The sequence below is a fragment of the Aethalodelphis obliquidens genome, unplaced genomic scaffold (assembly GCF_003676395.1).
Source record: "Aethalodelphis obliquidens isolate GAN/ISIS:26980383/991018 unplaced genomic scaffold, ASM367639v1 scaffold21, whole genome shotgun sequence".
NCBI lineage: Eukaryota > Metazoa > Chordata > Mammalia > Artiodactyla > Delphinidae > Aethalodelphis > Aethalodelphis obliquidens.
Window position 1 is genome coordinate 16635141 of NW_020837965.1, and position 20581 is coordinate 16655721.

Sequence of the window (20581 nt, forward strand, 5' to 3'; positions counted from 1 at the left end):
ACCTTGGTTACTGATATCTGCAAATACTTAGAACTCTTCCAAGTATTAAACAATAACAATATTCTTATCTAAAAAAAAAATCTCTGATGGCAAAGGACAACGCGAGTTGAATTTGCCTTTCCCTCCCCCTCCAGTAAGGTCTTCTGTAGATCTTACAGAGAGAAGGAATTCCCAGCCTAATGCTTCCAGTGACAATGGTAAGGGGCTCACCTGGCCGTTGCGTGTCTCAAATGTTTCAACGACTGTTCTTCAAGTTACAGCCCAGGAAACAAATATGCATCCCTCCAAATATGGAGCCATCAACCTAAAATTGCAGGTAAGTGCAGGTTTTAGTTCCCTTCAGACTAAAACATAAACTCTAGGCCCATTAATTCTGTTCCTATTATGCCCATATATGCCCAATTCATATAACTCTAAGCATAAAGCAATTTCCCATTATCCCAATGAAAACATTTAAAACATGCTCAAACAAAACCAGCCAACCAAACAACCAAGGAAACAAAGACCAATGTTTTTGGCTAACTTGAATGTATAAACTTCTGGAGAAATAAATAAAATAGTTATGTATTTATGATTCAGTTTTTTTTAACATCTTTATTGGGGTATAATTGCTTTACAATGGTGTGTTAGTTTCTGCTTTACAACAAAGTGAATCAGTTATACATATTATGATTCAATTTTTATTGTACCCTCCATATCTAAAAGTCACACATTATATAAAAAGGTTATATTAATTTAGAAATTGGCTTTTTTGCCCTGTCTGGTTTCATGGAGCAATTTCATCCAAGCTCTGCTGGAGGTTCATTGACATCTGTATCTCTGTCCTTATTCGTTCGAGTCCTCTGACAGTTTACCACCTCAGCCCATGTTGGTAGAGATGCAAACTCTTTTGAAACTGTGTGTGACGCTGTCATTGGAAACACAGGGAACAATTCCTCCTGTGGACACACATTCATAACCTCTGCATTATAAGTACTAAATGCCTTGCCTTTTTTCCCCCTTAAACTAACAAATTTATTATCTTAGTGTTCTGGAGGTCAGAAATCTGACAGAGTCTCACTGTCAAGGTGCTGGCAGAGCTGTGTTCCTTCTAGAGGCTTGAGGGGGAAAATCTATTTCCTTGCCTTTTCCAGCCTCTAGAGGCTGCTGCATTGCTGGGCCCATGGTCTGCAGCTGCGTTGCATCACACCAACCTCTGCTTTTGCTGTCACATCTTCTCTGACCTCCTGCCTCTCTCTTAAAAGGTCCCTTGTGATGACTTTGGGCCCACCTGGATAATCTCCCATCTCAGGATCCTTCATCACACCTGCAATGTCCCTTTTGCCACGTAAGGTACCATATTCATAGATTCTGGGGATTAGGACGCAGACACCTCGGGGCCATTGTTCTGCCCCCCACAGAGAGGGAGTGTAGAGGCTGCAAGACCTCAGCCTCCTCTGGGTGAGCTCATCCCCCAGCGCAATGTGGAGTTGCGTGTGAAAGCCCAAGAGAGGGGGAGAGGCATCCAGGATGCCAGAGATTGGTGGGGACCCAGCAGGTGCCCAGCCTTGGTAAATGCATTGCTTTTTAGTGGTCTGTAAAAAAGCTTTTTGGGGGGACTTCCCTGGTGGCTCAGTGGTTAAGAATCTGCCTGCCAGTGCAGGGGACACAGGTTCGAGCCCTGGTCCAGAAAGATCCCACATGCCATGGAGCAACTAAGCCCGTGTGCCACAACTACTGAGCCTGTGCTCTAGAGCCTGTGTGCCACAACTACGGAGCCCGCGTGCCACAACTACTGAAGCCCATGCACCTAGAGCCCATGCTCCGCAACAAGAGAAGCCACTGCAATGAGAAGCCCGTGCACCGCAATGAAGAGTAGTCCCCGCTCGCCACAACTGGAGAAAGCCCGTGCGCAGCAATGAAGACCTAACACAGCCATAAATAAATAAATAAATAATTTTTTTTAAAAAAAGCTTTTTTTTAAAAAACAACATTTCACATAATTGCAAGGCCCTTCCCCTTATGGACTAAATAAATCTGTGTTAAGTGTCTCCTTTGTTATTGTTTCTATCAGGTGATTATCAGGAGCTTTAGAAGCGTCCCTAATTAGCACCGACTTTTTTCAGACTGATGTGTCTTCTCTAAACAGTATTTTAATATTTTAAATAAGAGAGCTTCCTGTAACATGGGAAGGAGAGCTTCTGTAATATTTGTAAGGATCTAAGGCAGCTCCCTTTTCTGAGGGATAATTTTGGGGGGAATCTTGACGAATATTTGTATGTATATAATAAGAGCTTAGTCACCAGGAGAACTTATACTTTGCATTATATTTACCTGCCAATCATGAATCCAACAGCTGCTATGTGATAGGTGAAGAGGTAGGTCATTGATGGTTATTTATATGCCAGAAAAAAGTATTAACATCCTCCCCATACTCCACCCACAAGAGAACTAATCCTTTGCTATGTGGGCAGCTCCTGGGCCTGGGTGGGTGGTGGTGTGCTAATGATGATGGGGGATAGAACTGCAGAATTTTTAAGGGAAAAGAAAATGTAGGTTGAGTTATTTCCAAAGGGGCAGAGATCTGCATACAAGAGAAAAGGGGTAAATACCGAAATGGGAGGAACTGAGAGAAAAGAGAAAGGCCATTGTGGGCTAGGCTTTCTTTTTCTCTCTCTCTCCCCCTCCCCCTCTGTCCTTTGTTTTGGGAATTCTTGGGGAGAGAGAAAGGGGAGGGAGGAAGAGAGATTGAACTGCCTGAATGCAGTTTCAAGGCAGCTACTGGGTGATGCTGTAAGAGATACACCTTGTATCACATAGGACAAGCACAAGAGACGTTGAATCCCATTTTGGAATTTTTGAAGAGACTAGCATAAATAAAGAGTTAAATTGCTTTCCAGTCATTTTGGGGTTTCTTCTGAAGGTGATAGCATGCTGAGATGGAACTGCACAGCAGCCCGGGTTTGTGTATTTTCACTTGTAATAGTAGGAAATTAAATTTCACTTGTAATATTAGGAAATTAAATATTAGTGCTTCACAGTTTTCAAAGTGCATTTTTATTCAACATCCATCTCGCTGACGATCTGCCTCAGAAATGGTTTCCTCTTCTGTTAGTGGGGTCAGGGCAGGGACCACCCAGGTGATGAGTAGGAGGGTTGAGATTTGGGGGTCTCCACCCTCCTTCTTTGCTCCCCTCACTGGGGCTTGCCTGCCCTTCCAGTGTCCCTTCCCCGCCCTGCCTCCTGAACAGGGACAGGTCTTCCTGTGACCCTCTGCGCTCCCTGCAATTAGAGGATCCCGGAGGGGCATGAGGCAAAGTTTGATCCCATAAACAATCCTTTGCTGATCAATGTGCATCTCTCTATGCGAGGCTGGCCCTCCCACTTCCTTTCCTTCCATGACCTCTCAGAGAAGTGGGACACATGGCAGAAACAAGTAGGATTTGTTGTCAGAACAGGTCTTGAAAACCACACGTCCTCATTTACCATGCGACCTTGAATACGTTCACCGACACCAAGGCCCTGGTTTTCTGACCTCTCAGAAGAGGATTATAGCATATTTCATTGATTCCGAAAAGCACATTTTCTCACATTTTAACGCCTCTGAAATTGGGATGAGTCTTAAAATTGTTTGCACGTCAAAATTTCACTAGTAGCATTTCCCCCTTCTTAGTGGCTTATAAAATAATGGCATGTCTTAGAACTGATGAAAAATGGTGTATTTACCTCTGTGGGCTACTGTGTGGGCTGGAAGTCATGTGCCTGTGACAGAAAAAAAATTCATCTGATATTCCAGCCCTCTGCTGCCAACCAGGAGCGTGCGTCCTGGACGTGTAGCCAAGGCTTGCTCTGACTTAAGAGTCTTTCTGGCTACTACGAGGCTATGAGGAATGAGTAAAGGCCGCGATCTGTTTGAGGTCATTTTTAAGTAGTGGAACCAGCCTGAGGACCTGAGCTCCCCACATACTCGTTCCCAAACTTCTAGGCCCCTGTGTCGTGCAGGATTTGGGGTCTGTCAATGGGATCATCCTGTAGGAAGCCTGGCACCTGCCCCTGAGTTTTCATCCTGAGGAAATGTTCTGCTGGCGGTGAGGTAAGGGCTCTGGAGTGTGTCCAGGCCTGCGTGTGGCACAGGAAGGTTCAGGGAAGGGTCGGGGGACACCCTTCTGCCCCACAGCCCTGCTGGTGACTGGAAGGGAGCACTGTGGACCGGTTCCAGGCAGCAAGCAGCTGGGTTGTGAACTTGGTGCCTGGCAGAGCTGGCGCAGGACACTGGGGAACCCGAAGGTTTCTAACTGGACAAGCTGGGGAGTCCGAAGCTCAGACGTCCTGCCCCGCTCAGTGTGGAGGACTCTTAATCTGGAAGGGGTGATGGAGGCGGGTCTCAGGTAAACAGTACACACCTCAGGGACATGTGGCCAAGGCTTGCTCTGACCTAAGAGCCTTTCTAGCTACTATGAGGCTAACCTGGGGAATGTTCGCCTAAGGGCTCTGAAGCAAGACTACAGGGTTAGCCTCAGACATTTCTGTGCCTCAGTTTTCGCATCTTTAAATTGGGGGTTATAATATTAACTACTTTATATTACTGTGAGGACTAAAAGAGGTTATAGTTGTAACACACAAAGAACGATGTCTGGTAAGTGCTCAATAAGGGCTACTGTTCATATTGTTTAAGTATATGAATAATTCTGATTTTATCCATTTTATGGGGATTATATAATTCGCCCTCAGAAGCAAATTTAGTTATACTATTTTCACAGCCTTGGGAGGAAACTGTTGCTCTTTAAATGTCCTATATATCAATCACATTTACCACTTCATTCATTCATTCATTCATTCATTCCTTATTCATTCACTCAACATTGAATTCTCACTGTCTCCCTGTCAATGTCAATTCGGCCTTTCTCTTCTGGTGTTGCCTTCACACCCACTAGGAATCCCCAGCTGATCTTTCCTCCTCAACCTCCTGCCTTCTGATTTGAATGGTCTCTCAAACATTAGAGGCAGGGAGTTCTAACGGGTCATAGGCCCAGACAGGTGAGGAGACAGAGGCCCAGAAAGGCAAGGTGGCTCACCCGGGTTGCACAGTGAGTGACAGGACAAGCACCCACTCAGGTGTCCTCGTTCCCAGCTCCCCTCCCCCCACCCCGCCCATCCTCTGCGGAACTGGTGCAGCTGGTCAGAGGGCCTGGGAGGGGGAGCGGGGAGCAGGGCAGCACCCCCCAAGTCCCGAGGGCCCTGCTCAAGCGGCTTCTCTAGCCCATAAGAGACCCTTTCCACCCCCCCGTCAGTGCTCGCTGTCAGCTAAATGTAGCACCAGCCCTTTGCAGATGGCAGCTACGGATGAGCCACCTGAGCCAGCAGTCAGAAGTGTGTCCTAATCCTGCTCTAATTCCCTGCAAATAATCTTCCCAGGCTGGCCTTAACCTACTTGCCGGGGCTGGAAGGCACACGAGGGAAGCCACTGGGCTTAACCACAGAGTGGCCAGGCGCAGGAGCCACAGCGCGCCACCAGCCCGCCCCACCCGGAACGGGGGGCGCTGGCATCCCGTTTCACAGGCCGGGAAGCTGCAGCCTGTGAGGCTAAGGGCTCGTGTGGCCATGAGTTCAGACTCTGCACCGTGAAGCTCGGCCATGGGAGGACTAAGCCAGCACCCGGAGGCCTTCCCCGGGGCTGAGCTAATTAGTGAGCAAACAGCCCCTGAGGGGAACATCTGCTTAGTTGTCCTGAAGTGACAGGTGCAGTGGGCCTGCTCATCACCACCACTTAAAGCCTGTGTGAGAACAAGCACCATGGAGCCCCGTCAGCTGTGGGTGGGTGGGCGGCTGGAGCGCCTGCAGCGGAAGAGCTGAGTCAGAGGCCTGAGGAGATGTCCGCTCATTCAACACACACTGATAAAGCACCTACTGTGTGCCACCTTTACAAGAGGCTCTCAAGCAACTTCTCACAGCAACTCTAGGAAGTAGGTTCAGTTATTGGCCCCAGTTCCTCAGCTTACAGATGGGGGAAATGGGGCACAGGGAAATTCAGTTATTTGCTGAGGCCACACAATGAGAAGGTTGGCAGAGGTGAGATTTGAACCTACGACATCCATCTCCAAAGCCCCCATGTTCTTAACCACCTTGCTGTACAGTCGCTGTTGAATGTCACTCTACGTGGAACCCTCAGAGATGGCTAAGATGGAAACGGCCTATCCCCCCAAAGATACGAGCTGTAACAGTAACACCTGAAGCCCAAGGCACAAAGGCAAGGGTGCCCACAGCCAAGGACCGATGAAGCTCCCAGGACTTTGGGACTTCCCTAGTGGCGCAGTGCTTAAGAATCCGCCTACCAGTGCAGGGGACACAGGTTCGAGCCCTGGTCCGGGAAGATCCCACATGCCACAGAGCAACTAAGCCTGTGCGCCACAACTGCTGAGCCTGCGCTCTAGAGCCCGCGAGCCACAATTACTGCCCGTGCTCCACAAGAAGAAAAGGCACCACAATGAGAAGCCCGCGCACCGCAATGAAGAGTAGCCCCCGCTCGCTGCAACTAGAGAAAGCCCGTGTGCAACAACGAAGACCCAACGCAGCCAAAAATAGATAAATAAATTTTTAAAAAGCTCCCAGGACTTTAGAGAAACAGGGATATCACCTAATCTATTAATTAATTTAAATATTTTTGTTTAGCTTTACTTATTTCCTGGCTTGTCTGTTGTCTGTGTCCCCACACTAGAAAGTAAGTTCCAGAAGAGCAGGAACTTTGTCTTGTTGCCTCTGCATCCCCAGCACGTACAGTAGCACCTGGCATGTAGTAGGTGCTCAATATATATTTTATTGTTTAATAAATGTGGTAAATTAAAGATGGCCATAAATTCTTTGCTAATCTTCCCATTGAAACGGGGCGGAAGGGTCTACTCCTCCCCACTTTGAATCTGGGCTGCACTTAATGACTTGCTCGACCAATGGAATATGGCAGAGTGATGCCCTGGGACTTCTGTAGCTCAGCCATAAGAAGCTTTACGGGTTCTACCTGGGGTTTTGGAACTCCTGCTCCTGGAATGCTCCTTTTCACAGCCTGTTCTTCTTGCTTCGAGAGGCACTGCGTGTAGGTGCCCTCAGTCAACAGCCCCAGCTGAGCTCCCAGCTGACAGGTAGCATCAACCACAGGTCACAGTAGTGAGCCAGTTTGGACATCCAGCCCAGATGGGCATTCAGATGACCACAGCTCCAGCAGAGGAATGTATGATTGCAACTAGATGAGAGGCCCTGTGTGAGAACCGCCCAGCAGAGACCAGTCAATCCAAGAACCCTGAGAGATGGGGAGAGGGGTGTGGTTCTGATGTGGGATGAGAGGGGAAGTGGCAGCACGCCCATGCCCACGATAAAACAGCATGTATGTTCTGGTCTCATTTACGTAACATCACATATGTATCTAGAAGCCTAAAGAGGGGCTTGAAAGATAATTACCAGATTGTTAATGGTGGTTAGCTCAGAACGGAGACATCCACGTGACCTTGACACTATATTTTAATGAGTTGTTCAGGTGCTTTACAATGAGTATATGTTATATCATTATATATAATAAGCAAGGTTACTGAGGGTGGAGTGGGAGAAAGATAATAAATTAACCTCAAGGTTTTTCTGCAACACAGCCTTGAAGATTATCATGGCTATTTTCTTTAGGTGGTAAAATTAAAAGGATTTAAGTTTTCATCATCAGGATTTTATTCAGATCCTGGGTCAGGTGAGTTTAAGGAACTTGCCCAATGTTGTAAGGCTGGTATATCAGTCAGGGCTCTTCTTTGCCACAGAAACCAACAATAGCTGATTTAAGTAGATAAGAAATTTCTTAAAAGATCATTATGGGGGCTTCCCTGGTGGCGCAGTGGTTGAGAGTCCGCCTGCCAATGCAGGGTACGCGGGTTTGTGCCCCGGTCCGGGAAGATCCCACATGCCGCGGAGTGGCTGGGCCCGTGAGCCATGGCCGCTGAGTCTGCGCGTCCAGAGCCTGTGCTCCGCAACGGGAGAGGCCACGACAGTGAGAGGCCCGCCTACCACAAAAAAAAAAAAAAAAAAGATCATTGGGCACCTATTCATGATAAAAACTCTCAGTGAATTAGGAATAAATTGGACCTTTAGCACCTTAACAAAGGGCATCAAAAAAACCCTGCAGCTAACATTATATTTAATGGTGAGTGACTGGACACTTTCCCCCAAAGTCTGGGGAAAAGTCAAGAATGTCTGCTTTCATCACTCCTAGTCAACATCCTAGTCAGCACAAGGCCAAGAAAAGAAATAAAAGACATAAGGATAAGGAAGAACTAAAACTGTAGGCAGTATGGTCCACATAGAAAAGACCAAAGAATTTTCAAAGACACTATTAGATCTAGCAAGTGAATTTAGCAAGAAAGAAGGCTACAGGGTCAATATATTGTACAACAAGTTATTTATTTAATTGAATCTTTGTGGGCTAGCAATGCACAGATGGAAGAGAAAATTAATTTTTTAAAAAGGTACCATTTACAGTAGCACCAAAACTATGAAATACTTAGGGATAAGTAATGTGTAAGATTTCTAAGCTGAAAACTATAAAATATATTGAAGAGAGAAATCAAAGAAAACTTAGATAAATGAGATATACTGTGTTCCTGGATTGAAAGACTCAATACTGTCAAGACGCCATTTCTCCCTAAATAGATCTCCAGATTCAGTGCAATTCCAATCAAAGTCCCAGCAGGCTTCTTTGAGAAACTGACAGCCTGATTCTAATATTTATATGGAAAAGCAAAGGACTTAAATTGGCCAAAACAATTTTGATAAAGAACAATATTGTTCTTGAAATCGTAGTACCTGATTTCAAGACGTACTATAGTAATCGATACAGTGTACTATTGGTGAAAGGATGATAGATAGATCAAGAGAACAGAAAACAGAACCCGGATATAGGCCCATACATATGTCAATTGATTTTTGATATAGGTACCATAGCAATTCATTGGAGAAAGGATAGTCTTTTCAACAAATGGGGCTATTGGACATCTATATACAAAAACAAGACAACCCCCCCCCAAACCCTCAATCCATACCATACACAAATAGCAATTTGAAATGGGTTATAGATCTAAATGTAAAAGCTAATATAAAACTTCTAGAAGAAAACAGAAGAAAGTCTTTGATACTTTGGGTTAGGGAAATATTTCGTAGGACACAAAAGTGCGAATCATAAAAGAAAAAAATAATAAAATGAACTTCATCCAAGTTCAAAACTTCTGCTCTTTGATAGACACTTATGAAAATAAAAAGACAAGCCACAGACTGGGAGAAAATATTCGCAGAACACAAATCTGATAAAAGACTAGTAACCAGACTATATTTTTAAAACTCTCAAAACACGATAATAAGAAAATAACCCAATTAAAAAATTAGCAAAATATTTGAACAGAACACTTCACCAAAGAATATATGTGAATGACAAATAATCACATGAGAAGATGCTCAACAGTACTTATAATTAGGCCAATGGAAATTCAAACCATAACCAGATACCACTATACACTTATTGAAATGGCTCGAATTTTAAAAACCTGACAATTTCACGATGCTGGCGAGGATGTGGAACAACTGGAACTCTTACACATTGCTGGTGGAAACTGGTGGAAATGCCACCTGGTACTGAAACGGAGCAGGACCCTATGGTCCTCGCCCCCCATGTCCTCTGCCTGCCTTTTGTCTGTGGAAAAACTTTAGCCAAACAGTAAGTTTAATCAGAGAGATGAGAAAATGCAGAAGCAAAGGAAAACAGCCAAACAAGACCAAATGATAATTGCTTAGTCATTAAGCATAGTCAAGGACCTTTGGCTCCTCCTCAAGGACTATAGATAATATCCTGAGCCGTATCCCATGAGCTGTCGTGTAGATACTGAAGCCCCCACCAGGTGGAGAAGTTAACTGCATGATGACCAGACTGTAGCCATGACATCAGCTGGCACAATTCTGAGAACTGACCTCAAAGAATGGGAATCATTCTGCCATTTGCGACAACATGGATGGAACCTGACAGCATTCTGTTAACTGAAACAAGTCAGAGAAAGGCAAATACTGTATGACCTCATTTATATGTGGAATTTGAAAACATCACCCCATACAAACAGACAGTAGAATGGTGGTTACCAGGGGCCGAGGGGTGGAGAAAATAAGAAGATGTTGATCAAAGGGTACAAACTTCCCTTCCCTTATTCATAAGATGAATTAGTTCTGGGGATCTAAAGTACAGCGTGATGATTATGTTAACAATACTGTACTGTGTACTTCAAAGCTGCTGAGAGTGAAACTTTAATGTTCTCACCATAATAACAGCAACAACAAAATGGTCATTATATGAGGTGAAGGATTAACTAACTTCATTGTGGTAAACATTTTGTAATATATACATGTATCAAATCATCACTTTGTACACTTGAAACTTACACAATGATAGACGTCAATTATATCTCAATAAAGCTGTGAAAAACATACCCCAATAAATCTGAAAAAAACGGGGGCCACTGAGAGGGCCAGAGAAGCTGGTTTTGAGAGTATATGCCGTGAAAAAGGCTCAGAGTCATACTGGACTCTGGACTTAGCCTCAGTAAGTGTCCCGTCAGGAAAAGAGAAACAGGTTTTCAAGCAGAACAAGACTTACTCCATAGGCTGAACTGATGGAATACACGGGGCCCAGGTCACGTGCCTGTACCTTAGCAGCAAGGGAGGTGAGGATTGGGAATATCTGGCATTTTCAACTTTTCAGGTGGAGGATTCACCATAAAATAAGGGAGTCCAGACGCTAGAGGCCAAAAGGAATGACAAATGTCCACTCTAGCTAGTAAATATGAAAGTTGGGTTTCGAGCCCTTATCAACCAGGACCAAGGTCCTCATCGTGACATGGCAGGTCTTCAGGTGGTGCCTGAATGCTGCTCCCAGGATCCAGTCAGTCTGGAATGGGTTAATAACTGCGGCCCCACTACCACGCTCTCTCCACCGTGAGAGTGGTGAGCTCGGGGCTTCCCCTTGGCTTCAGCTGCTTCTCTCAGCCCTACCCACACTGAGATCCCACCTGGGCCCTTCGGCACCATGTGTGGCTTCAGCCGGGAATGTCTTTTTTGGCTTAGGAGCGGCCAGGTCCTCAGAGAACAGAGGCAGGAGGGACACCCCCTTCATGGGCGCACAAGACGGGGAAGCTGGAGCTTGGAGCAGCCTCCGTGTCCTGATAGAACAGGAGGGAGGAGTGGAAGGTCAGGGTGGTTAAGGAAGAAGAGGAGAGGTCAAGTTGAGGTTCTGAGATAAAAGCCCTTTCCTCCCCTCTGTCTACTTGCCCTGTTCTCTGAGAAAGTCTGGCTCCAGGCAACCCAGGCTCTCACTTACCTCTGCTCTCATCCTCTGTTGACCCTCCCAGGCTGCTCAGCACCGTCTTCTTCCCCCTTCCACCGATCTCTGGATCTTTCTACCCACTTCTTACTAACGCACAGCACTTCCTGAATCTCAGCCTTGAAACACTCACGCACCTAAAAACACTACCTGCAGGGAATAACACAGCTGAGAGAAAGGTATGGACTCCCTGATTCAAAATCGACCAAGGCTGGGAGGGCATCTTGGGAAAAGGAAACACCTGCAGAGCGGAGAGGACAGAGAAGGAAGGTGCAGGGAACACCTGCAGGGTTCTGCTGCTTGGACCCTCTAAACCTCAGTGCTGCCTCCTGGCCTGACAGATCCATTCAGGATGACCTCTCTCCTGAGAGAGTGACACCAGTCGGAATCAAGCAGAGCGTCATTTCCCCCTTTAAGAGCTGTGTATTGGGCTGTGCCTATCCCTAGGCACCAGTCATGCAGCCCAAGTTCTTTCCCATCCATGCTTCTGCCTGAACCAGGCTGCTTTCCATTCCTAGGACCACAGGTAACTAGGTGGCCACCACTGAGTACTGTCTTGATGAGACTGGTGATGACTGTATGATTCCTCAGTGAAATGGGAAAACTCAGGCACGGGGAGTTGCCTTTTGGTGATTCTTCTTTTAACCACATAAGGCTGGCAAAGGACTCAGAAACTCTTGTAAGTTGCTGATGAGGGAGAACTCTTTGATCATTGTCACAGTGACTCATGCACAGAATAAGAGGGTCCAATGGGTAGGCTAGGTTAGGTTATGCTGCAGTAACAACCCCCAAATCTGAGTGGTTTAACACAGCTAGAGTTTATTTCTGGGCCATGCTACGTGTCCAAGGGTGTGTCCCCAGTGGGTTCTGCTCATGTGTCCACTCAGGGACTCAGGCTGCTGGAGACTCCATCTTGACATGTGCTGGTGGGACCACTGCAGCAGTGAAGGCAGGGGAGTGGAGTGAACAGCTCACCGGTTCTTAAGGCTTCCTCCTAGAAGGACACATGCCCTGTGAGTTCCATTGGCCTGAGCAACTCAACACTCTGCTGACTTCCGAGCAGATGGGGACGTGAAATCCTACCAAGTGCGTGGAAAGCAGAGTCAGCACTAATGGGGAACAGCATTAATGATAACCACAGATGTGCCCTCTGCTGTTGGCGTGATCCTATCTCTCCGTGTCCTCTTACATTTATGTTAGTAGCCTGTTTCAAAAGGCATTTAACACAAGAGGGAGGGGATATGGGGATATATGTATACGTATAGCTGATTCACTTTGTTATACAGCAGAAACTAACACACCATTGTAAAGCAATTATACTCCAATAAAGATGTGAAAAAAAAGAAAGGCATTTAAGTTTGCTGAACTTTGAGCAGGAGAACTTGAAGCATTCCGTGCCCGACTCAATGAAACTCACATATGATAACTCAATCTCAACCCTTAGGTATGATCACCAGACTTTTGTTCCTTGTAACTTGCCCACTACACCGCCTGCCCGCCTGTTGAGTTGTTAGCTATTCCCTGCGCCTGGATTCCCCATTAACACCACATCGATCCCTATGCCCTCTCTCCACCTGGAGTTCTATTATTGCTAATCACCGTTCCCAGCAAGTACCATCGTCTTTGCTGAGTACAGGAGAGTTTTTTCTCTGGCACCCACTACTGATTCGTTCCCCTGGCCTAGCCCCAGCCTCTGTGCCGCCCCAGCCCAGCCACCACGGGCAGGTCTAGAATCAGCCCCATCCCCTCCCAGTCCATTCATCTAATTGAACTGGACCATGAACAGCTCTCCTGAGACGTTTGCATTCTAGATTTGCGTCCAGATAAACCAAGCATCCACCTTTTTTTTTTCCCCCTCATGCCCTTCAATCCCAGGAGGTGGAGCTAAGATTTATGTAACACCTGCCCCAGTCTTCCCCTTCTGCTCAAGCCCAGAACATTTTGTGTTCCTACTCTTGGTGCCCAGCCAGAGCGCCACCCACGGCAGGTGAAGGGTGGAGGTGGAAGACACTTCCGGAATAAGAGGGTGTCAGGACCAGGTTGAGCTGGGAGGAGGATCTGTATGTTGGGTGTAAGCCAGAAAACCGTCAAGGGGAAGCCAAGGTCAAAGCCGGAAAGGGAGTGCCAAGTACAAGAGGCAGAAAGGATGGGAACGCAGGACACGTATCACAAGGCCTTAGCCAGGAGGCTCATGAGTAGGACACAGCGCGGGTGCCAGGTGGGCAGGACACAGCCCAAGGCCATAAACGGCCCGAGGGCTCGGGGCCACCTGCCTTGCCTCTCTGTCCCCCACACCTTGCAAGCACTTCTAACCCAGCGTCAGAAACACTGGCTTAAGAGACCAAGAGACAGACGGAAGCTGACAAATCCGTGCGTCTGTGGCTGTGATTTAGCTACCTCTCAGCTAGTGCAGTGAACCAGCGGGCAGAACCAGGAGTGACTAATACGAAGCTCTGGGGCTGGAGGAGTTCTGCACGGGCTGCCGAGAGGAAAAGGACACAGGGCTGGAGTCTCTCAGGTACTCCTTGGCCTGGCCCGGCGTGGCTGAGAACCGGAGGGACAGGCACAGCGGAAGGGCATCAGCGGTGCTACTCTGAGGCCTGCCGTGTGCTTAGGTGCGGGGCAGCCCCCTGCCCCCTGCTGGTGGATCCCGGCGGGGCTTTGCTCCGCGAGAACGCTCCGCACTCCCCGCCACTGGCAGTCAGGGAGCACCGTGGGGCCGCACCCCGGGCACACCCATCCGCACCCTCCCCCAGCAGGCCCCAGGGGTACCCGGGCGCGGAAGAACGCAAGAAGACCGCGCACGAGAGTGCAGAAGCCACTGCTTGGCGGGATGGTGTAAGGCGGGGGTGGGAGGGATAGGGTGGGGTAGGGGGCGGTCCCTCTCATGGGCTGTGTTCTGATTGGCTGAGGAAATCTCAGATACCATTGGTCTAAACCTGAAGTCAGCAGCTGACCGTAGCTTCTCAAGGGTCCTTCTGCAGCATTTTTGGGGTCTTTGGGGTTGAGGGGTGCAGGGGGCTGTTGGAGAGATTTCTGTCACAAGCGATCAGAACAGTTGCATTGCACCCAACATTGGGGGCTGCACTCCCAGCTCCCAGGCATGCTAGCAATTTTCCTGGGCTCTGTCTCGTGCTCTCTGAGGTCCTACGGGGGGGCTATATCATCAACGTAGGGGGTGCCTCAGGCTGTCTGTACTCAGGGCAGTAGGCAGCACACCACATCACTCTGGCTTTAGAGGAGGGGTGCGTGAAGATGTTCCCTCAGTTCTCTCCAGCCACATCTTTCCTTTCCTTTTGTCTTCGTACCTGGACCAAGGAGAACACAAAAACTCCATGTGCTAATTGAAGCAATATCTTTCATCAGTAGACCCAGTGGAGCCTCCCAGAATACTCTGTGCCATTCTTCTTCCCTCTGTGTCTTGCAGCCAGAGAAGAGTGAGGATACCATATCTTGGGTGTCTTGTCCCACCGTGGAAGGCACCAGAAACGCCCACCACCCACCATATTTTTAATACCTGTGCTGTACTGACCCACTGAGTTTCCAGCTCACTTCAATAAAGCTTGAGATGAGACAAGTTCCAAAATCCACTATCTCAGTCCCCTTTGGGAGCATCTGCTGCCTTCAGGGCTTTAACGAACACAACCCCCCACTTCCATCAGCAGCCCCTCTGCTTTTACAAAATGACAGATGATACACACCTGCTAAAATCAGGTTGTTTTGCGTGCAGAGATTTTCTTTTTTCTTTTTGGCTTATGTCTAGCTACATTTCCAGAGCCCTGAGGGAAAGTTGCAAGGGAATCTCTGGTCAACTCCATAATCATTATGCCCGAGAGATAATGCAGAGACTCTCTCACACCTCTACAGACATGTTCTGGTGAAGCGCGTTTCCAAGGTGAGATTCGGTTAAGTTCGTGCTGAACCGAAAGAGGTTGACTCAGAAGTTGATTTATCAGAGAGCTGGAAAGAAGCCGGCCCGAGCGGTTGCCAAGGGCCCCATGCAGAAGTGCTGAATGTGTAAACCGTATCACTGTTTAAAAATGAGCCAACCCAGAAACTCTGGCTTCAAAGAGCTCAGCCTCAAACAGCAGTGGGAAGCAGTCAGGAGAGGCTCCCCTGTGATCATGCCACAGGAGGGGTTCTCCTGCCCTCACTGTCATTCCAGCCACGGCAAAGAGAAGAGCTCCTGCCGGGGCTGGAAGCCTGGTGCTCTGGGATGGCCATGCAGGATGTACAGAGGCCAGAGGGTTTGGGCAGCCGTGAGCCAGAGACCAGGTAAGGGAGAGAAAATAAAGGCAAAGAATGTGGATGAAGAGTGTGTTTGTGTGCCTAGACAGTGCCTGATGACATTGTAGACACGCAGTAAGTATTTGTGAATGAATGAATGAATGAATGACTAACACAGGCCAGGAGCTGTTCTAGGTACTGGGATATATCCATGAACAAAAAGAAACAGCCGGACATTCCTTGTGGAACTTTCATTTTAGAGGCAGGGGAAACAGACAATAAACATACCAAATACAGACATCATAGAGCATCCTAGAAGGAGTTATGTGCCTGAAAAAAATAGAGAAGGCTAAGGGGCTTGAGAGTGCTGGGGGTGGGTGGATGTTGGAATTGTAAGTAGGATGGTCAGGGCGGGCCTTCCTTACCGTGTCATCGCTGAGCAAAGACTTGAAAAAAGACAAGAGAACTGGTCAAGTAGGTATCTGGGAAAGAGAGCTCCAGGTCGAAGAGAAAAAGCCCATGCACTGAAAATTTATGTCCACACAGAAACGTGCACAGGGCGGTTTATGCAGCTTTATTTATGACTGCCGAAACTTAGAAGCAACCAGTATGTCCTTCAGTAGGTGATGGGTAAATAAATTGGGGTACATCCAGACAACAGAATATTATTTAGTGCTAAAAGTAAATGAGCTATCAAGCCATGAAAAAACCTGGAGTATCCTTACATGCATATTACCAAGTGAAAGAAGCCAATGTGCAAAGGCTATATATACTGTATGATTCCTGCTGTATGACAGTCTGGAAAAGACAAAACTACAGAGATAGTAAAAAGATCAATGGTTGCCAGAGATGGGGGAGGGAAGGGTGAATAGGCAGAGCACAGAGAGTTTTTAGGGCAGTGAAACTACTCTGTATGATACGGTAATGAAGGACAGATGTCCTTATACATTTGTCCAAACCCACAGAATGTGCAATACCAAGAGTGAACCCCAATGTGAACTGTGGACTTTGGGTGATGAGGAAGTATCTGTGTAGGTTCATCAGCTGTAACACATATGCCGCCTAGGGGAGAGTGTTGATAGTGGGAAGGTTATTCCTGTTGGGGGGAGGAGATACATGGGAAATGTCTGTACCTTCCTCTCAATATTGCTGTGAACCTAAAACTGCTCTAAAAAAATAAAGTATTAATTTTTAAAAAAGCAAAATAAAAATAAAAAATCCTGTGCAAAAGTGAGAGTGAACCTGGAGAGGCACAGTGAGGTAGGCAGTGTGGCTATGTGGACAGAGTGAGGGGAGAAGGACAGAGAGATAAGAAGGGGAGTGCCGGTCAAGGTCGCGGCAGGAAACAGTTGGTCTGCTCACACTGGATGATTGGAAGAGAGTTTAATTAAAGGACAACTTGCAGAGTAGACAAGATTCCGGGGCACCAGGATTCAGTATCCCCGGATGCCATTACCCGCCCTGAAACTGAAAGGGCAGGAAAAGAGAAGTTACTAGAACCCAGGGAGAGAGGAGGTGGCTGCTTGCTCGCTGAGTGACACTAGCAGCCATGCAGAGCCCTGCAGGGGGGAAGCTGAGGGAATAAGCACACCAGGTCTCCTCTCCTCTCTCCCTCGGTCACCTGCCCAGGGTCCCCTATTGTCTGAACCCAACCGGAAGCCAGAGAACCCTCTGCAGGTCAGCCTCTGGGGGCTGGGAGCAGGGTAAAGGGTGGAGAGTGGAAATACAGGGACCAACCAATGATGCCCAGCACAGAGCAGATTGCGCAGGGCCCTGGGGCCACCTAAGGACTTCGGCTTTTCCTCTGAGTAATACAGGAGCCCTTGGGGCTGTTGGACACAGGAGTGATGTGATCTGACTTCAGTCATGAATGAATGGATGAATGTCATAAATAAACATCAGGTATGATCCTTAGTGCTGACATTAGTGACCAGGAGCTGAAGCAAGAGCATGAGCCCTAAGGGTCAGTGGAGAGGGAGATGCAGGAAATCGGTAATGATGGTTTGTACATCAGAGGGAAGCAGGATAGGAGGGGAGGGGAGGGCGCAAGCACCCAGCACCTCCAGACTCAGGCAGCTGGGGTCTGCCAGGCTGCTTTATCCTCCTGGCCTCTGAGAGAAGTGCTCCAGATCAGTGGTTCCCTCTGAGATTCTACTCTCAGCCTGGTGAGGTGGGCCTGGAACCCTGTAGGACTGCCATGGAGACACCAGGCTTGTGGGTGTGGTCCTGAGTCATCCCAGGGTGGGGGGCTTATCAAGTGAGCCCACATTTGGGTGCGCGTTGCCCTTTGCTTGCTGTTAACGGGCTGAATTGTGTCCCCTCAAAATATATGTCAAAGTCCTCACCCCTAGGACCTCAGAATGTGACCTTATTTGGAAATACGGTCGTTGCAGGTGTAATTAAGTTGAGGTGGAGTAGGGGGGATCCTTTGTCCAGTATGACTGGTGTCCTTATAAGAAGAGAGAGATGACGTGAAGACAGACACACAGGGAGAAGGCCATGTGACCACAGAGGCAGAGACCGGAGTGATGCTGCTGGGACCCCAAGGAACACCAAGGATCAGCAGTCACCACCAGAAACTAGGAAGAGGCAGGAAGACCTACGTGACCCAATGCCAACCAGCCTATTGGCCGGACAGTGACTAATCAGTGCTCTCCCTCGAGGATTTGCACTGAGACATAGATTCCTCTGCTGAGGTGGGTGCTTGCAGGAGATGCTGCCAGGGCCCTACACACATCCCCTCCACCCTCATCTCTACACACCGAAGGCAGCTGCGGGGCTCGCCTGTGCTCTCCACCTGAGGACTCTGTCTGGCAGTGGGAGCATGTGTGGCACCCGGTGAGCCAGAAGTGCCGGAGAGTTGATGCTCCGAGAAGCAGCCCTCGGCCTGATGAGCAGAGTCAGTGGATAAATACCCAGCTTCCTCAGCCCTCAGCTGGCATAACTCTTGTTTTTCCAGTTTCGCAGCAGGATTGAGGTTGAGTTGCACGTGGTGGTAATTTGCTTGGTGAAACCCTTTTTATTGATTTCCTTCTTTGTCTCACTCCTCAGCCTCCCAGTGTTTGTGGGGTACCCCCCAAAATAAACTACTTCCCTAGATTCCTTTTGTCAGGGTCTGCTCCTGGAACAACCCAAACTAAGACAGGGCTGGGTCTACCTGTCTTGTAGACTCGAATCGGAAGGCCGCGTGAGGACGGACATTAGCACGAAGGCGACAGAAAGATGAGTCTGAGAGAAGCAGACTGGGCGGGTCCATGAGGCCTCTGAGAGACAAGAAGATAGAAGTCACCAACACCTGAGAAACAGACGGAACAGCTGTGTCCCCACACACCGCGGTCGCTTTCCCTATGCTGTAAGCTCTTCTGTTCCCTTTGGCCCCGAAGCTTTAACAACAGCAAAAACAACAGTCAACCTATGTAACTTACTATAGTCCAGGCACTTTCCCAATGGCTACACCCATAAGGTTGTCAGATTTCAGCAATGAAAAAATCCAGGCTGCCCTATTCCATTTGGGATATACTTTTCTTAAACATTTATTTGTTACCTGAAATTCAGATTTAGTTGGGTGTTGCCAAGAATCTGGCAACCTGATATACCATAAGGCAAGCACTCATGATCATTTTACAGATGAGGACCCAGAGCAATTAAGCAATTAATCCAGGTTCACAGAGCTGCCACGTCGTAGGGCCGGGCTGTGCACCCAGGTGGTCTAACTCCAGAACTGTCTTCTCAGCTGTCTTGGGGAAGGCACTCAACAGTAAGTTGTGCTGTATCTCAAAGCAGTGCATTCCCTGTTGCTTATTCTTTGTGGTCAAGCAGTTGGGGCCATAATGGATTGGTGTTTGAGTCCTGCCTGGGAAATCTTTTTCTTTAAATTTTTTATAAATTTATCTATTTTTGGCTGCGTTGGGTCTTTGTTGCTGTGAGTGGGCTTTCTCTAGTTGCGGTGAGCAGGGGCTATTGTTGGTTTCAGTGCACAGGCTTCTCATTGCGGTGGCTTCTCTTGTTGTGGAGCACAGGCTGTAGGTGCGTGGGCTTCAGTAGTTGTGGCATGTGGGCTCAGTAGTTGTGGCACATGGGCTCAGTAGTTGTGGCTCATGGGCTCTAGAGCACAGGCTCAGTAGTTGTGGCGCACGGGCTTAGTTGCTCCGTGGCATGTGGGATCTTCCTGGACCAGGGACCGAACCCGTGTTGCCTGCATTGGCAGGTGGATTCTTAACCACTGCGTCACCGGGAAGTCCCTGCCTGGGAAATATTTAAGGCGGGAAGGATGAGCTTGTGAGCTGCCTTGGTGGAGGAGCAAAGGAGGGGTTTGCTGCTGTGTGGGGACCAGATCTTGTCTGGCCAAGGACATGCGGGTTTGCCATGGACCTGTTGGGGGCCATCGATAAACCCCCACCTGCCCTGGTTTGCCAGGGACAGTTCCAGTTTAGATCTGCTGTCTTGGGGTCTCATCCTGTTGAGCATGTCATTTGTAAACAAAGTATATTGTATTAATAGTTCCATTCAGACAGCCTGCGTGGGTTTGGCGGGCCTCCACTTGGCACTCGCAGCTGCCACCATGGCCTCATCGAGTAGTTCACCTGTGGTTCACCTGTGGTTCAATCCAGAAGTTTCCTAGCAACAGCTGTCTTTTCCAGTTGCACAACTTAACCAACACCTTTCTTTCAAGGACAGCATGCAGGGCGCTCACAAAGAGTACTGTGACATGGGGGATTAGGGAAAGCCAGCTGCTGCCAGCCTCGTCTGATGGTAGGAGAAAGTATTTGATGCTGCGGATCTGGTGGCCATTTGGCATGCCAACCAGTTGTGCCAATGGCCTGTACCAAGAGCCTGTGCTGCGGGCTGCAAAATGCTCAAAGCCACCAGGCTGCCAGTTGATGGTGTCAGTGGGAAATATAGGAAACTGCAGATTAGGTGTATGGCAAGTATGTGGGATGCAAGCTGAGCAGTCCTCTCCCGCAGCACCGAGAGAAGTCCGAGTACCCT